Here is a 14424-nt window from a genome sequence, read left to right as displayed (position 1 = left end):
CATCATCCAGAGGCCTGGAGCCTCTGTGACCCTACACCACTGTATGAAGAACATCTGCAGTGATTGTCAGAATAAAGACCCTTATTCCTCATACTCCTGTCTAACTGTCAGTCCATGGGCAGGAGGGAAGAAGTATGCAATAGTGGGGACTGATCTCCGAACACCCTGGAGCCCACTATTGCTGGAGGCACCCTGAGAAGAATCTCAGGGAAAAAGAACCTAAGCCTGTCCTGATCTCCATACCACTGCAGATAATCTCAGCTCTCCTGGCCCAAACAAGTACTCGCACCACAACCTATATATAGTTCTTTTACCCCCCCTCCTAAGTAAGATTGGGATGGGTCTGCTTCTCCAGCTACTTCACTAGGTGTTGGGCTGTACCTCTTGGTAAACAGGAGGGCTGAGCGCTCCACAATGGTGTGGAAGGAACAGGACAGGATCATAGGGTTACCTTAGTTGTTCTTCATCGGTGCCGCGCCTCCAGTCAGCATGGATCCTCTGTGATGGCAGGGGATGGCCCATACTGACACCTCTTCTTCTTTCATTAGCAGACAGTGAATCACACTCCTTTGTATTTTCATGGTCTTTATTGCATCAGAGCAGACATATACAGCAGATGTATTCCTTTTCCCAGCTTCCTTCAGGACAGTGCCCTGGTTCAGGCTTGAGGCCCAGATCAGGCCTGTTGGATCCCTCCCCACCTCCTTATGAGGTGAAGGGCTGATGTTGCTTCCTCCATAGAGGGAGGAGAAAGACAGGAACTCTCAGAGAGACTCTCAAAGAGATAGGGACCCAGACTTTAGGAAAGTGCCAGTATTTATAACCTGAGGTTGGTGATTGTAACCCTGCCCCTTAACAGAGCAGGTTGAATACTCATTGGTCATCACATACTACAGATGAACCAATTAGTATCCTTCCTTCAGGCTGACACACTCTGGCTGTTGCTAAGGCCCTTCATTGGTTACATCTAATGTAGCCAAGGCTGCTAAACACACATAGGGCCTAAAAGAAGGAATTAACCCCTCCACTGCCTGCACCTAACAAGACTTACAATGGAAAGGTCCAGGAGAAGAAGTAGCGGCCGGAGGCTAGGTTTCATATATATACACACACAGGCCTCGACAAACCCACTCGCCCCCTCGCCCCCTCGCTGGGTTGAGTGGATTTTGGCAGCTGGCAAGACAGTCTCTTCTCCCCTGTCTGTATTTACATCTCATCTTCCATAACTATATTTACTTCCTGGTCTGAGCCATGTGCCATGAGTGGCAGGAGCCTGCAGCCAATCCCAACCCCTCTGTGGTTGGCCAAACCTCCACCCTTGGCCCAAACACAGTGCCATGTAACCAACAGTCTTTGCCCCCAGTAGTGACGTTCACCCAATCACGAAGTGGGAGGAGGGACCGACAGCAAGTGTAAAATTATGTGCAGGAGAGAAACACAGGGCACAGACTCGGCAAAAGCCTTAAATGTGGGAAGTCGTGTAGGGGATAGCAATAAGTCCTATTTACTTCAGATAAAAGTACAACTTGCTGTCCTTCACTTCCCTGTTAAATATTTATTGGCATTCTTAAATTAAACATTTGAATTGAGTGGTGTGCAGGCAGTTTGTGTAAATTGTCCTCGTCTGTGCTGCTTGGGGCTCAGCAGTCCCCTGCCTTTTAAAATCGCTTCACAGCACAGAGAGGACTTTAATGATGTCTCTGTTTATATGGACAATGTCTCAGCCTTACCCCACATACAGAAACCATTACCAAAAAATTCTGCTGGTGAACAACCAAGTTAAATATTAAGTAAATTGAGCCAGTTGGTCATCCTGTGGAATACCCTATTTATATATTTGTATCTGTGTCCCATTTATTTTATTGTTAAGCCGAAGGACCGATTTTAGATTATCCAACCATTCCTGTATTATTCATTCTTATTGTTAGGGACTTTTTACAGTTACATTGCTTCCCTATTGGTATTTTACCTTCTAATGCTGACATACTCAGCATAACATACAATTACCACTGCATAGCAAGTGTATGATATTAGGGGGCTTCCTTTTCTCAGCCTAGTTTCCAACTTTGGAGATTATATAGGGCTTTGGAATTTGTTTATATATACGCCCCCTTCCCCTAGTGCACCCTGCATTTATACTAGATTATAGGAGGCTGAGAGGGTTTTATCTATTTTGTGTTAATCTTCCTCCCCTATTTATTTTTGGGCAAGGCTGGTATGTCTTTCTACCCCACAAAGAGAATACTCTTTTCCAGAGAGGTACTTGCAACACAACATGGGTCTATGCTCTATGGACAAAAGAGAGAAAGGAGTATCTGGAGTGGCAGCATAAATATCAATAAAGATATGGAGTCCCAGGTCACAGTGAATGCTTTATTCTTGCATACGGAGTAGACAGACAGTGTCCATATTCTCCCTCATATGCATTTCACGCTGCAAGGACGCTTTCTTAAGGAGTTTATGCAGTCAGTATCAGGATCTGTGTGAAAAGCTTTGGGTCTTGGGGACATGAACCAAGATACACAATGGGAGCCCCATAACAAGTTATAGCGAAGTGCAACTTGTCACACATTACATTTTTGTATGACTGTTAGTATTTGCCGTTCACCTTTCTTCCATTTGATACAAACTTGGCAGAAGTTTTTTTTTTTAATCATCAGTGAAATGCAAACCAATGGTTGCTACAAAAGCACAATTTGGCACAACCCATTATAATATGTGCGAAAAGTAGCCTCTCCCCAACTCTATCCCAAATCGTGAGGGTAGCACACACGCTTAGCATGATATAGTGACACTAAGGCCTGGGTCCCGCTGCATCAGTTTCCTACATCTGATGCAGCATTTTAGATGTGTGCCACTACAGATGTGGCAGATTGTTTTGGGAAAATAAAATGGGAAAAGAATGTTGCCAATAGATGCAGAATTTTTCTTATTACGAACTTATTACATTTTTGTTTGGGCAAGTAGCTTTTTGGGTAATTTGTCAAGGTGTGTGTGTGTGTGTATACATATATATGTTTTTCTTTTTATATATATATATATATATATATATATATATATATATATATATATATATATATATATATGTTTCTCTATTTTTATATATATATATATATATATATATATATATATATATATATATGTTTCTCTATTTATATATATATATATATATATATATATATATATATATATATATATAAATGTTTCTCTATTTATATATTATATATATATATATATATATATATATATATATATATATATATATATATATATATATATATATATATATGTATATATGTTTCTCTATTTATATATATATATAAGATATCTGTGCTTGGTGCAACATCTTGCCACATTTGATCAGAGCTGCAGCAATTTGGTATAGTTTGTGAAGGGCGCTGTCTTTAATACTGTTATATAAATATATATATATATATAATATATATATATATAAATAGAGAAACATATATATATATATATATATATATATATATATATATATATATATTTATATAACAGTATTAAAGACAGCGCCCTTCACACACTACACCCAAATTGCTGCAGCTCTGATCAAATGTGGCAAGATGTTGCACCAAGCACAGATATCTAGTTTATAGGTTAGACATATAAATATGTATATGGCAGGAAACAATTGAATAACAATAGTATTATATGTATTGCCTAAACAATATTAAAAAAACAAAAAAGTGTGCATACATGAAATTTAAAAAAAAAATTTAAAAAAAAATTAAAAAATATTAAAAAATGAGAAAAAATACAAAATGACACTGGTGTGTCGTGTGGACTAAAGTACAAAAAAATATATAAATTAGAAAAAATGGCATATGTAAAAAACAGCATATATAAAAAACCATATGATGAAATTGCCAAAAATAACTAAAAATACAGAAAATACTTAAGTCCATATGAGTCCATGGATAAGATGATAACAAAAGTCCAGGCTGCTTCTTCTTGGGCTCACCAACCTCCCAAAGTACCTATTAGAAAAAAAAGAAGAGAAAAAGCGCTTTTTTCTAATATATATATATATATATATATATACTCCTTAGTACATCCAACATACATGTTGTGCTTAAACTTGTTTACATATACCTCTATGTTCTGTTCTTTCTATATGAATTGGAAGTGAATACATTTCACTTTTTTGCAAAAAGGAGTGTCTGTCCCTTTTTTTTCTTTTGATGTATCTTTTTGGACAGTATGCACCCTTCCTTTACCCTTATTTTTTATTTTGTTTTGTGCGTGCCCTGTTTCTGATTTTATATATAAACAGTAGTGTCCTTACTGGTGTGTTCTGATGCTGGTGAGTACCAGTGAGGTATAAAAGGAGGCCGGAGATCTCAGCAGTGGTATAGGGAGTGCATCAGGAAAGGCTAGATGGATGGTTCCTCATCAGTGGCAGTGCCTTCAGCCCCAGAGGATCCTAGTGTGGTCAGGATGGACTTCAGGGGCACTTCTTCTTTGGGTGATCATTTCAAATAGTACACCAGATTAGGTATAACTGGGATTTATTGGTACAGCATGATGAGACACAGGATATAATCCCCAAATGCAATACCCAGACTTGAGGCCTTGAATAATCCCTTCTTGGTTAACCTTACCCCCTTGTGGGGCAAGGCCTCAGCCTAATCCTCTTTAGGAGAGACTCACTGTTGCCTCCTCATAGCATGGAGGACAGCCCAGAACTACTGTTACACTCAAACCTCTAGAGGAACCCCCCCCTTCCCAGGGGAGTGGCTTGTAAGCCGGCCTCCTATACTCATAGGCCCCCCTTACAATAACAGTCTATTCCTGAACTTTATTAATAATACACACATAACAATATAACAGGCCCTGCATAATCTATTCCCAACACTGCCAACTCTTTACAGGCACTTACAGAGTTAGAGTGGCCAGGGAATCAGTAGTCAAAGGGGGACTTGGCTATATCCTCCATCTGGTTTTAAAACTCCCTCCCGACCCCACAGTCGGGCATAAAATCCACCACATAGTTATACAATTGAATGCAAAATGCAATAAATATTTCCACAAGTCATACAGTATGTTAGGATCATCAGTAATAGTGGGCAGGGTCAGGCTTATGCACCAGGTTCCCTGCGCTATCTGTCACTGTCACAGAATAGCAGCGCTTGCCATTCTCTGCAACATAGTGTACCATCTCAAGATGTACATTGCAGCCGACATGCCAGGTACTATTATTTATTTATTTATTTATAAAATATTTTACCAGGAAGTAATACATTGAGAGTTACCTCTCGTTTTCAAGTATGTCCTATTTACAGTAGGTAAGCAACTCGCTCTTCCCGATAGTGTGTATTACTGCCAACTTGCTGCAATCACATGGTCTATGATGGCTATGTGTGCACTCACTCAGCCGTGCACATTAAATCCTCTGGAAGGTACAGTAGGGGTAATAATAGCCTTTCAGTCTAATCCATTGGACCAGCACCCTATCAGCGTGACTACACTTAGTGAGGCTATGCCCACAGGTCTGACCTGGTAATACCCAGTATATGGGTCCTAACCACAGAGGCTCACTAGCTGAGTTCTCTCCCTCTGGTTTAGAGAAAAGGCATTCCGCCATCTTAGCGCAGCGCTCTTGCATGATTTCTGACTCCTGCTCAGCAGAAATGTGACCTTTCTACCACCAATGATCAATTTGGGACCCCCGTTCCATTAAGAACCTGGTCTGTTTTAGGTATGGCACATACCCCCTAAATAGTGGATACCACCATGGCAAGGGTTCCATCCCTTCAGACACATTTTCTTTGAAACATGAAATAGTCATCACAGAGGGAATAGCCAGTATCATTATGAGAGAAACAGGGCGAGGGGACCGGGGTTTGTCACTGTGGTCACCATCAGCTCCTTGGGGACTGAGCTCTGGACTGAGAGAATGGTCAGAATGGGGCGACGGTAGTGAGCAGATCAGCAGGGCAGAGCGAAATAAGTTCTGCACCCTAAAGTCAAGTTTCTCCGGGGAGTTAGGGCTTCATACCCCAACTGGAGTGGCAACCTGAGAGGCTGTCCGCATCAAGGCCTGTAGCTGTCCACGCCCAGAAGCAGGGACAACTATAGCTGAGGGCCTAGCAAGGCCTCCCATAGTCTGGATTTAAACGGAGCGGCATTGTTGATCATAACCATGCTTCCGTGCTCGGCAGTGCTGTAAGAAAAGGTCTTCTGATTTCACACTCATCAGTGATGCAGGGGCGGGCACAGCAGCTGGAAGAACGTCAGTATCGGCCGATACCGCTAGTGGAGATTTCTCCACGCTGATCGCCTCATCGATGGGCTCACCGTAGGTATTATACACATAGGCCGTGGCTTGATCTCGGGCCTCGCAGAGGACTTGGCACTGTACAGTAGGTAGAGCTGGCACATCCCTCCATGAGCATAGCTCCAGCTTTGAGTGACATCTTGAGGAAAGAGGGCTCAAGAGGGATGAAGGAGTCATGGGCTCTGGATCGTGGAGGCCCTGTCCAACACCTCATAAACGGACGCACCCTCGATATTTGGCAAGAGACATGCAGATACAGCGGCTGATGGTTCCTACTGGGGTGACCAAGGCAACAAGGGTGTGGCAGTCCTTGTTCAGCCATACCTCTCTGGGCACCGGCTCGCTTCCTCTAAGGCATGGATAAGGGCTGGGAAAGGTGGGACGTTAGTGTGGAACTAACGTAACTATACACCGGCCAATGTGGGCTCAGGTACATCTGATAGTAAAGTTTCCCTGCAGGGCTGGATTAACCATGGGCCTCGGCTCCCAGTGACCCCAGCAACCTCGCCCCAGAGTCAATACTTAGAGACCGGCGGGTCCCACGTCGGAAGTCGGGACCAACCAGGTACTGAAGTATAATCCAGTAATCAGGCTTGGGGCCGTGGAGGGATGTCCAGCCATCTCCACTAGTCACTGGAGGAACTCCGGGATATTAGTATAATCCAGTAATCAGGCCTAGGGGCCATGGAGGGATGTCCAGCCATCTCCACTAGTCATTGGAGGAACTCTGGGATATTGGTAAATCCCCTGGTGTTCTGTAGGGTCTTGGACGTCTCTGCTCCAGGGCCCTGGAAGCGGAGGTACAGTGTGGTACATTCTAGGCACCGGGAAGCAGATCCCAGTGCAGGCCCCACCTGCTCAACTGCGGGCAGGCCAAACGGAGTCTATTCTCCCCATCATGGTGTAGTAGCAGCAATCCTCAGGGGAGAACGAAGTGAATGCTTTTATCTTCTTCCATCGTCGAAGTTGGTTGTAGAGGGAGTGAGTAGGCGTACAACTGTGCAGTAGTACTTCCTCATGCATCTATGGCTGAGTCTCCGCATCTGCAGCTCAGTAGCAGATAGATACGCCCTTAGCTCCTAACTCTGGTTTTGAGATAGCCCACTGGAGAGAACAGGGTGGAACTTGGCGTTCACGCCAATACCGGATAACTTTACAAGAAGGATGCGGTCAGGGTCCACGCCAAATCCATAGATTTGCAGATAGTCTTGCACAAGTTGCCATGCGGTCTACCGTTTTCAGCGGGAACCGCCATTTTACATGGTGAAAGTACCTTATGCAGCTCCCTTTTTTGGGGGCCGACTGCAGCTCCTCAAGCAGACTATAGTATAGTGCAGCTCTTCAAGCAGAGGGACCGACTTGCCCCTCCTAAGATGCCTGCCAGCATATGCTTAGCTTAGGGTAGTGCAGGGCTGCATGGCGCAGGCCACAGTCCCCTGCACTTCCTAGCGTCCTAAAGCACAGGCTTTACACACACACACACAATTCTCAAGCATGTGTATGCATGGTATATGCACAAATGTCTGTATCTTGCTGCAAAAACATGTCCTGATGATATCTCATCAGCGCCTCCATCTGTAGCACCTTTTCCCCCATCCTATGTGTCGCTACCTGTGTGTTCTGGTGCTGGTGCGCACCTGTGAGGTATAGCAGGAGTCCGAAGATCTCAGCGGTGGTATAGGGAGTGCATCAGGACAGGCTAAACGGATAGTTCCTCGTAAGTGGCAGCGCCTCAAGTCCCAGAGGATCCTCAAGTCCCAAAGGATCTGGGTGTGGCCAGGATGGACCTCAGGGGCACTTCTTCTGTGGGTGATCATTTCAAATAGTACACTATAACTGTGTCATGATTGTGCTCACCACAAACCGGGACCGGACCGCGGGGCTGAGGCTAGGTTATGAAATCACCGACCTTAGAACGCGCAGACTGGTCCGGAGAGTCGCAGTTCATAGTCAAACAGGCCGGGTTCAGGACTGGAGATAACAGCATATCGTTGGACGAGCCAAAGTTGGGGTAGGAGATATCCGGGTAGTCGTAGTCCATGCAGGGAGTCGGCAACAGGAAATCAAGCTGAACCTTTTGTTTCAGCGCAATCGCTGCAGGTCGGGAACGAGGTTTGCGCGGCTGGCGTCCACGACCCATGGCGCCGGTCTAGGAGAGAGATGACTGACCGCAATGGGCACACCGCCAGGCAGCACTAGTAACCCTGTGTTACAGCGCAAAAGTAAACAGGTCTCTAAGAACCAGGAACTCAGGAACTCAGCGTAGCAGCAGCAGGCCTGGAGGAAACTGGACGAGTACAACGAACTGGAACAAAAACAGAGAGATACGTAACAACTGATTTATGATATTGTCCTGCTTTTATTACTCTTATGCCACTCTGACATATGGGACTTTACTTTGTCTGGCATTCAAAACCCCTGATATCCTTGCGGGGATCGACGTAGCCTACCTGGAAAGCCCAGTGATGTCACGAGCTCTCACGAGACTGCTACTAGGAGCCCAGTGCGGTGATGAAGGGCTGGAAGGAGAGAGACATCCCTCACTTGCTCCGGTACATGGAGTAGAACTGCAGTGTTTCTGTATTCCTTCACATCAGACGGTGTTTCTGGAGCAGCTGTATCCTGCACTTGGGCTGGCGATTGAGCATAACTCATGGATGCTTTTTATTCCCTTACGTTTGTGAGTGTGCATTTTTACACATCCTACCCCTTATAAATTGTAAACTTTAATACGCTATGAGTGCGCCTGTTTTTTGTTTGTTTTTTTCTGTATATATATATATATATATATATACAATTATATATATATATATATATATATATATATATATATATATATATATACTGAACATTCAGATTTCTCTTTTCTAAAACATATTTAGCATATATATACTTGGTTAAGTTATGGTGGGTAAAAAAAAGTGACAAAAACCCTCCACAGCAAAGCATATAGCAAATGGAAATATTCCTGTATGCTTATTTGCATGTCTTAGACAGGTCTGCAACCCCGCCTTTCACCATTATCACCCAGCACACAGCACTTCCACTGCAGCAAGGGATTCTGAGAAATGACATGCAAATGGGAACCCAGTGTCACCTTTTGCTTCAAAACCATTTTTAACATGGTGTAATGTTAAAACAAAATGTGACAAATGGGTGTCTTTGTAGAGACCCCGCTTGGAGCTGACCCTCAAAGCAGTAATTAGCTACACACTGAGAAGGGAGAGAAAAATACACATCCCTATACACCAATCTAAACTGACCCTGCGGGGATATAGCCTATATATATGGCTACCTACTGAGGGAATTACATAAACCCGCTTGCCTATCCATCAATAACATACTCCTGCATCACTGGAGGGGAAAGGGATGGGGAGAGGACAGAAAGAGGGAGAGAAGACCCTAGTCACTTAGCTGTGGGGATTAATTCCGAAAAAGCTGTGTTATTTGCTGCAGGTGAAGCTGCGTGGCTGCTGTGCATGCAGTCTCATTCAACACTCATTCGCGTGATGTGTGACGTCATGGAGCTTCCCTCTAATGCACGCTTCGCTTATGCTTCTTCCTGAGAAGGATAGGTCTTCCCACCATGCAGAGACCACTATTTGTATGCACTGATGGGTTGGAGGACCTATCCCTCTCAGGAAGAAGCCTAAGCGAAACGTGCATCAGAGGGAAGCACAATAAGACAGAATGCAAGCCTGACAGAGCATGTGTGTCCCTGTGTGTAGCTAATTACTGGTTTGAGGGTCAGCTCCAAGTGGGGTCTCTACACAGACACCCACTTGTCACTTTTGTTTTAACATTACACTATGTGCTTATGTGATCTCACAATTACAGGGCTTGTTGTTATTTAGTGAAGAAATTGCGTTCTCAGCTGGCACAACATTGTCACTGTCTGCTTGCGTATGGTTGCTGTTATAACACTTTGGGCTACTATGCCTTCAGCCAATTTTTGGCATGCTGGGTCACTACACCCTTAGCCTATTTTGGCTCACGTGACCTCTTTAGAGGCATCTAGTGGTATTCATTGACCTAGCTAATTTGCATTGGGTACCCATTGCCTCTATGAGAAATTAGTACACTGTGCTATTATTTAATACATTTTTATTGTACTCATTTATCCAGTCTGGTCCAATTATTTTAATGCATACCAATAAATAGTGTTTTTAACTCTTTAATTATGCAATACATCCTGGACCAGCACCACAGATTTCTTTGGCTTCCCCTACTTTTGTTTAGGTACTTTCCCTTATACAGATATTGAGTGCACGCAATAGGGACTTATCCGGTTGGTAGTGCCTTGCTCCACCTGTATTTTATTTCTCTCTTAAAGTCAATGACACGCATGTCCATAGACAGGAGCGAGCACAGTGTACTTTAAGCATTTATTTCTTCTTTATTATTAAGTAACAATCTTACAATTATTGTACAGAGTTAACCTGTACAAGAGACAGCTGGACAGCTGTGAAGTGCTGTCAGAGAAAAGTAAATAAAGGAGTGACAGAATTTGGTAAAGAAATTAGGGGGTGGGGGTATGTTACCAGTTCTACATGTGGACCTTAAGAGTTGAGATTCAGGTCTCTGCCAGCAGGACATAATTAAAGAGCTGTTATATTTTAAATGGAAAAAGGGGGGTTAGGGAAAAGCACTACTACCAAAATGAATGCTAACAACTCCCAAGGAGTATAAAATTAACTATTGCAAATACAAAGGGCGCAACTCCTGAAAGACAAGAATTGTGACTCCACAAAATGGGGAGACTCACAGTTGTATGCAAAAAAGTATAACAATGCCAAATGTAATGAAAATAGACAATGATTGGGACAAATAATACAATTCTAAAAAAAAACATGTATCCAATCACTGAGCAACCTCCAGGTGAATAAATGATGCAGATAAATGCTGCATAAATCAAAATAAGTCCTGCTAGAGTATATTAGCTGCTTGAAAAAATGTACATGTACATGTGTATGGACCGCAACCCAGAACTCTATCAAACACCGATATAGAAATAATATCCACAAGGACCCATAAATCATGGAGGATTTATGGACTCAATGTCCCCTCCTGAAGAATGGATGCCTGTCTGCCAACAGTGCACTTCTTACAATGAAGTAGAATGGTGAAAGAGATGGTAATTAAACCCTGAGTACTTATAAACCTGTTTAAAGCAGAGTAAACACAAGTTGAACAAACCAAATGTAACTAACCATTAAATAAAGATTCCGGCGCCTAATACGTCCAATTAGGTGGAGTCCTGGAATTCCAGTAGAAATAATTCAAGTTCCAGAATGATAATCAGCAATCTCTCAGTCTTGAAGTGACCAAATGGAACTTCATTCATGGGGAGTGGAACATGAAACGAAAAAACAGAATTTATTGCAACACAGCTATGATAATTCATACAGACATGAACTCACAGGACCTACACAGGACCCTATAGGGTCTATTGATTGTCATCTATTTTCATTAGCGCTATTCTACATCACCTTTTTTTTTTTTAACCATTAAATAAGGAATGATTGTATTTCCACCAGGCTGCACAGATACAATGTCTCATAGCATATGGAACTTTGAACAGTGTAACATAGTAAATTAATATATATACAATGTGGCAGTTCCAGATGCAGGCATGCTAACTAGAAAAATATATGCAAAGATCAGAATACATATGGAAAAACTACCCAACTGGTAACATAGGTCTGTCAGTATATAACAGCCTTGAATCTCAATTTAAAAAAGAGACAAGAAGGGGATATTCCCGATACTGCTGCGACACACTTTATTCGAGCAAATACCCAGTATGTACCTGGCAGATACCTGGAATGCGCCGCTCCTCACCTCTGACAAGCCCCGTTGCATTTGCCTTCCCAGCCTGGGTTCATGCCTGGCTGATGGGCGGCTGATCTGTTAAATGATAATGATTAGGATTTAATAGGCTGCAATGCTTCGCGTGTCTACCAGATGGCATAAATTCATGAATTGTAATGCAGTATATATATATATACTGTGCAGTATTGCAGCCAGCGGGAATAAAATGCTTCAATCCCTGCCTGGAAAATAACTCAATGCACTCGGGCAGAAAACAGTCACAAACCTCAATAGACCCGGGTATACCCGAATTCGTGGGACTAGCCGAGCTCGAATAAAGTGTGTCGCCAGTGTATATTATAGGAAAAAACAGTCAAGCATTAGACACAGCACAGCATTGGCTGTATACAGTACGAACCACCTCCATGAGATTCTAGCAGCGTGTGTTGATTGCAGAAGTAAGCAATCAGAGGTATGATGATAAAATAACCAGCACAGCATTAGGAGATAGTGGCTTCGATGATAATGTTGATAACTTGGAGTCCCATTGTCGATTCACGGAGGCACTTTTGAGAGGCAGGCAGACAAACAGACAGGCAGGTATACACAGCGGAAAGCTTCTCAGCGGTTTGGAAGTGACGATGAGCCCAACGCAGCATTTTGCTGTTCCAGCTTTGCCTGGGGCATAACCAACCATGCCCCATCATTGTCTTAAGTAGACCAGCCTTGTGATATCACTCTGTAAATGAGAAAAAATAGACCAATACATACAGTACCACACATATACTTGTAGACCCTTAATAGTCACTAAACTCTATATGAAAACCCTGGATAGATAGTGGCCATGAAGGAAGAAAAACTCAAATCTTCGTTGAGCCCTTTGGGAGTGACACAAGTTAGATTAAATATCCACCTGGATTCGTGTCTAAGTAACCCCACTTCTAAATTGTCTCCCCTACTGCCTAGGGACACAGTTTTGACACCCCAGATTTTCAGACCCCCCATAGTCCCTACATGTGCTCCATGGAAGTGTTTAGCACCACTAGTTAATTGTTTGCCTTTGGTCAGACCTTTGTCTGCATTCCTGATGTTACATGCATGTTTCAGTGTGCTCTTTCTTAACTTTCTGGAAGTCATTCCTAAATACTAAAAGGTGACAAGAGCAGGTTAGCACATAGATGATCCCCTTAGTATGGCAATTAAAGAAATCTCTGACATGTAATTATTGTAATTAAGCAAACTTTATTACTCATGTTGGTGCATTGCAATCCTTACGGGACATGCATAGTATAAATAATTTAAATAAACTTCTATTGAACACCTGTCCCAGAGGAAAGGTGATTGTTCTATAGAGTATGTAACAGCCATCGCATCATCTCAGACATCTAAATAACTAGAAGATTGTTGGCTCAGATAATTCTCATCTGAACTTTAAACTGAAAGCCAGTGAGGCGTTATTGGTGACTTTTGTGATATGATATTCACAGAGAGAAAGATTCAGGAAACAACAGGGAGCAAAATCAAAATTGCTACTGTGTGCTCATTAAACAAAGATTTACTTTACATTCCTTGAAGAAGCTAGCTGTGTTATAGCGAAATGTGTAGGAGGAAAAGAGGAGGAAAGTCATTATTTGCTCGTATGCACTGTGTGAGTATATTTGAATAATTATTTTATCCATTTAAATCCCATACTTTTTTCACCATGGAGGAATTTCTTTGTACTTTCTTCTAGGTATTCTTTACTTCAACTGAACTTTAAACTTAAACCCAGTAAGGTGTTCTTGGTGACTTTTGTGATATAATATTCACAGAGAGACAAATTGAGGAAACTACAGGGAACAAAATCAAAATTGCTACTGTGTGCTCATTGAACAAAGATTTTCAACATCAGTGGAGCAGGTCACTGGAAGATGCTTTCTGAACTGCCCTGTTCAGTAAAATGCTACAATTTTACCGATATTCTTCCTGAAATGCTATGCAATAGAAAATGAATCTACAGTACAGTACCTCACTGATCCTCATCAGATTTTTTTTCTAACCGGTGGGGATCCCTGCTTTCGACTTTGATAAAAGGAAGGCACATCAACTACAAAACAGATTTTTGTCTCTGAATTCGTCCTCCAAATGCTCCTGTTTTCTGATGATTACAGAATTATTGCTTATTCAACAGAAGTCTACAAGACATCCTTGATCTGGGTCCTTGCTTCTATATTGGAGTCCCGCTGTGTTAATCCTACCGGACCGCCACCAGTCTGGATGACCTGCACAATGAGAGCAAAAGGAAGAAATCCCTTTCTTTAAGATGACGCCACATC

At 42.6% G+C, this 14424-nt stretch overlaps 1 long non-coding RNA gene across 2 annotated transcripts in view; it reads right to left on the bottom strand.

Annotated features, from left to right (window-relative positions):
• Positions 1 to 12324: 12324 nt before the first annotated feature.
• Positions 12325 to 14424, bottom strand: part of LOC142486925 (uncharacterized) — a 90048-nt gene continuing 87948 nt past the window's right edge. For both annotated transcript variants that reach the window (XR_012799082.1, XR_012799081.1), the window contains exons 5-6: positions 14117 to 14370; positions 12325 to 12848 (exon numbers count right to left, since the gene is read on the bottom strand). This is a non-coding gene — a long non-coding RNA (uncharacterized LOC142486925). The remainder of the gene's footprint in view (positions 12849 to 14116; positions 14371 to 14424) is intronic.

Source organism: Ascaphus truei, chromosome 2 (genome assembly GCF_040206685.1).
Source record: "Ascaphus truei isolate aAscTru1 chromosome 2, aAscTru1.hap1, whole genome shotgun sequence".
NCBI classification, from domain to species: Eukaryota; Metazoa; Chordata; class Amphibia; order Anura; family Ascaphidae; genus Ascaphus; species Ascaphus truei.
This window is presented reverse-complemented; position numbering and strand designations above follow the sequence as displayed.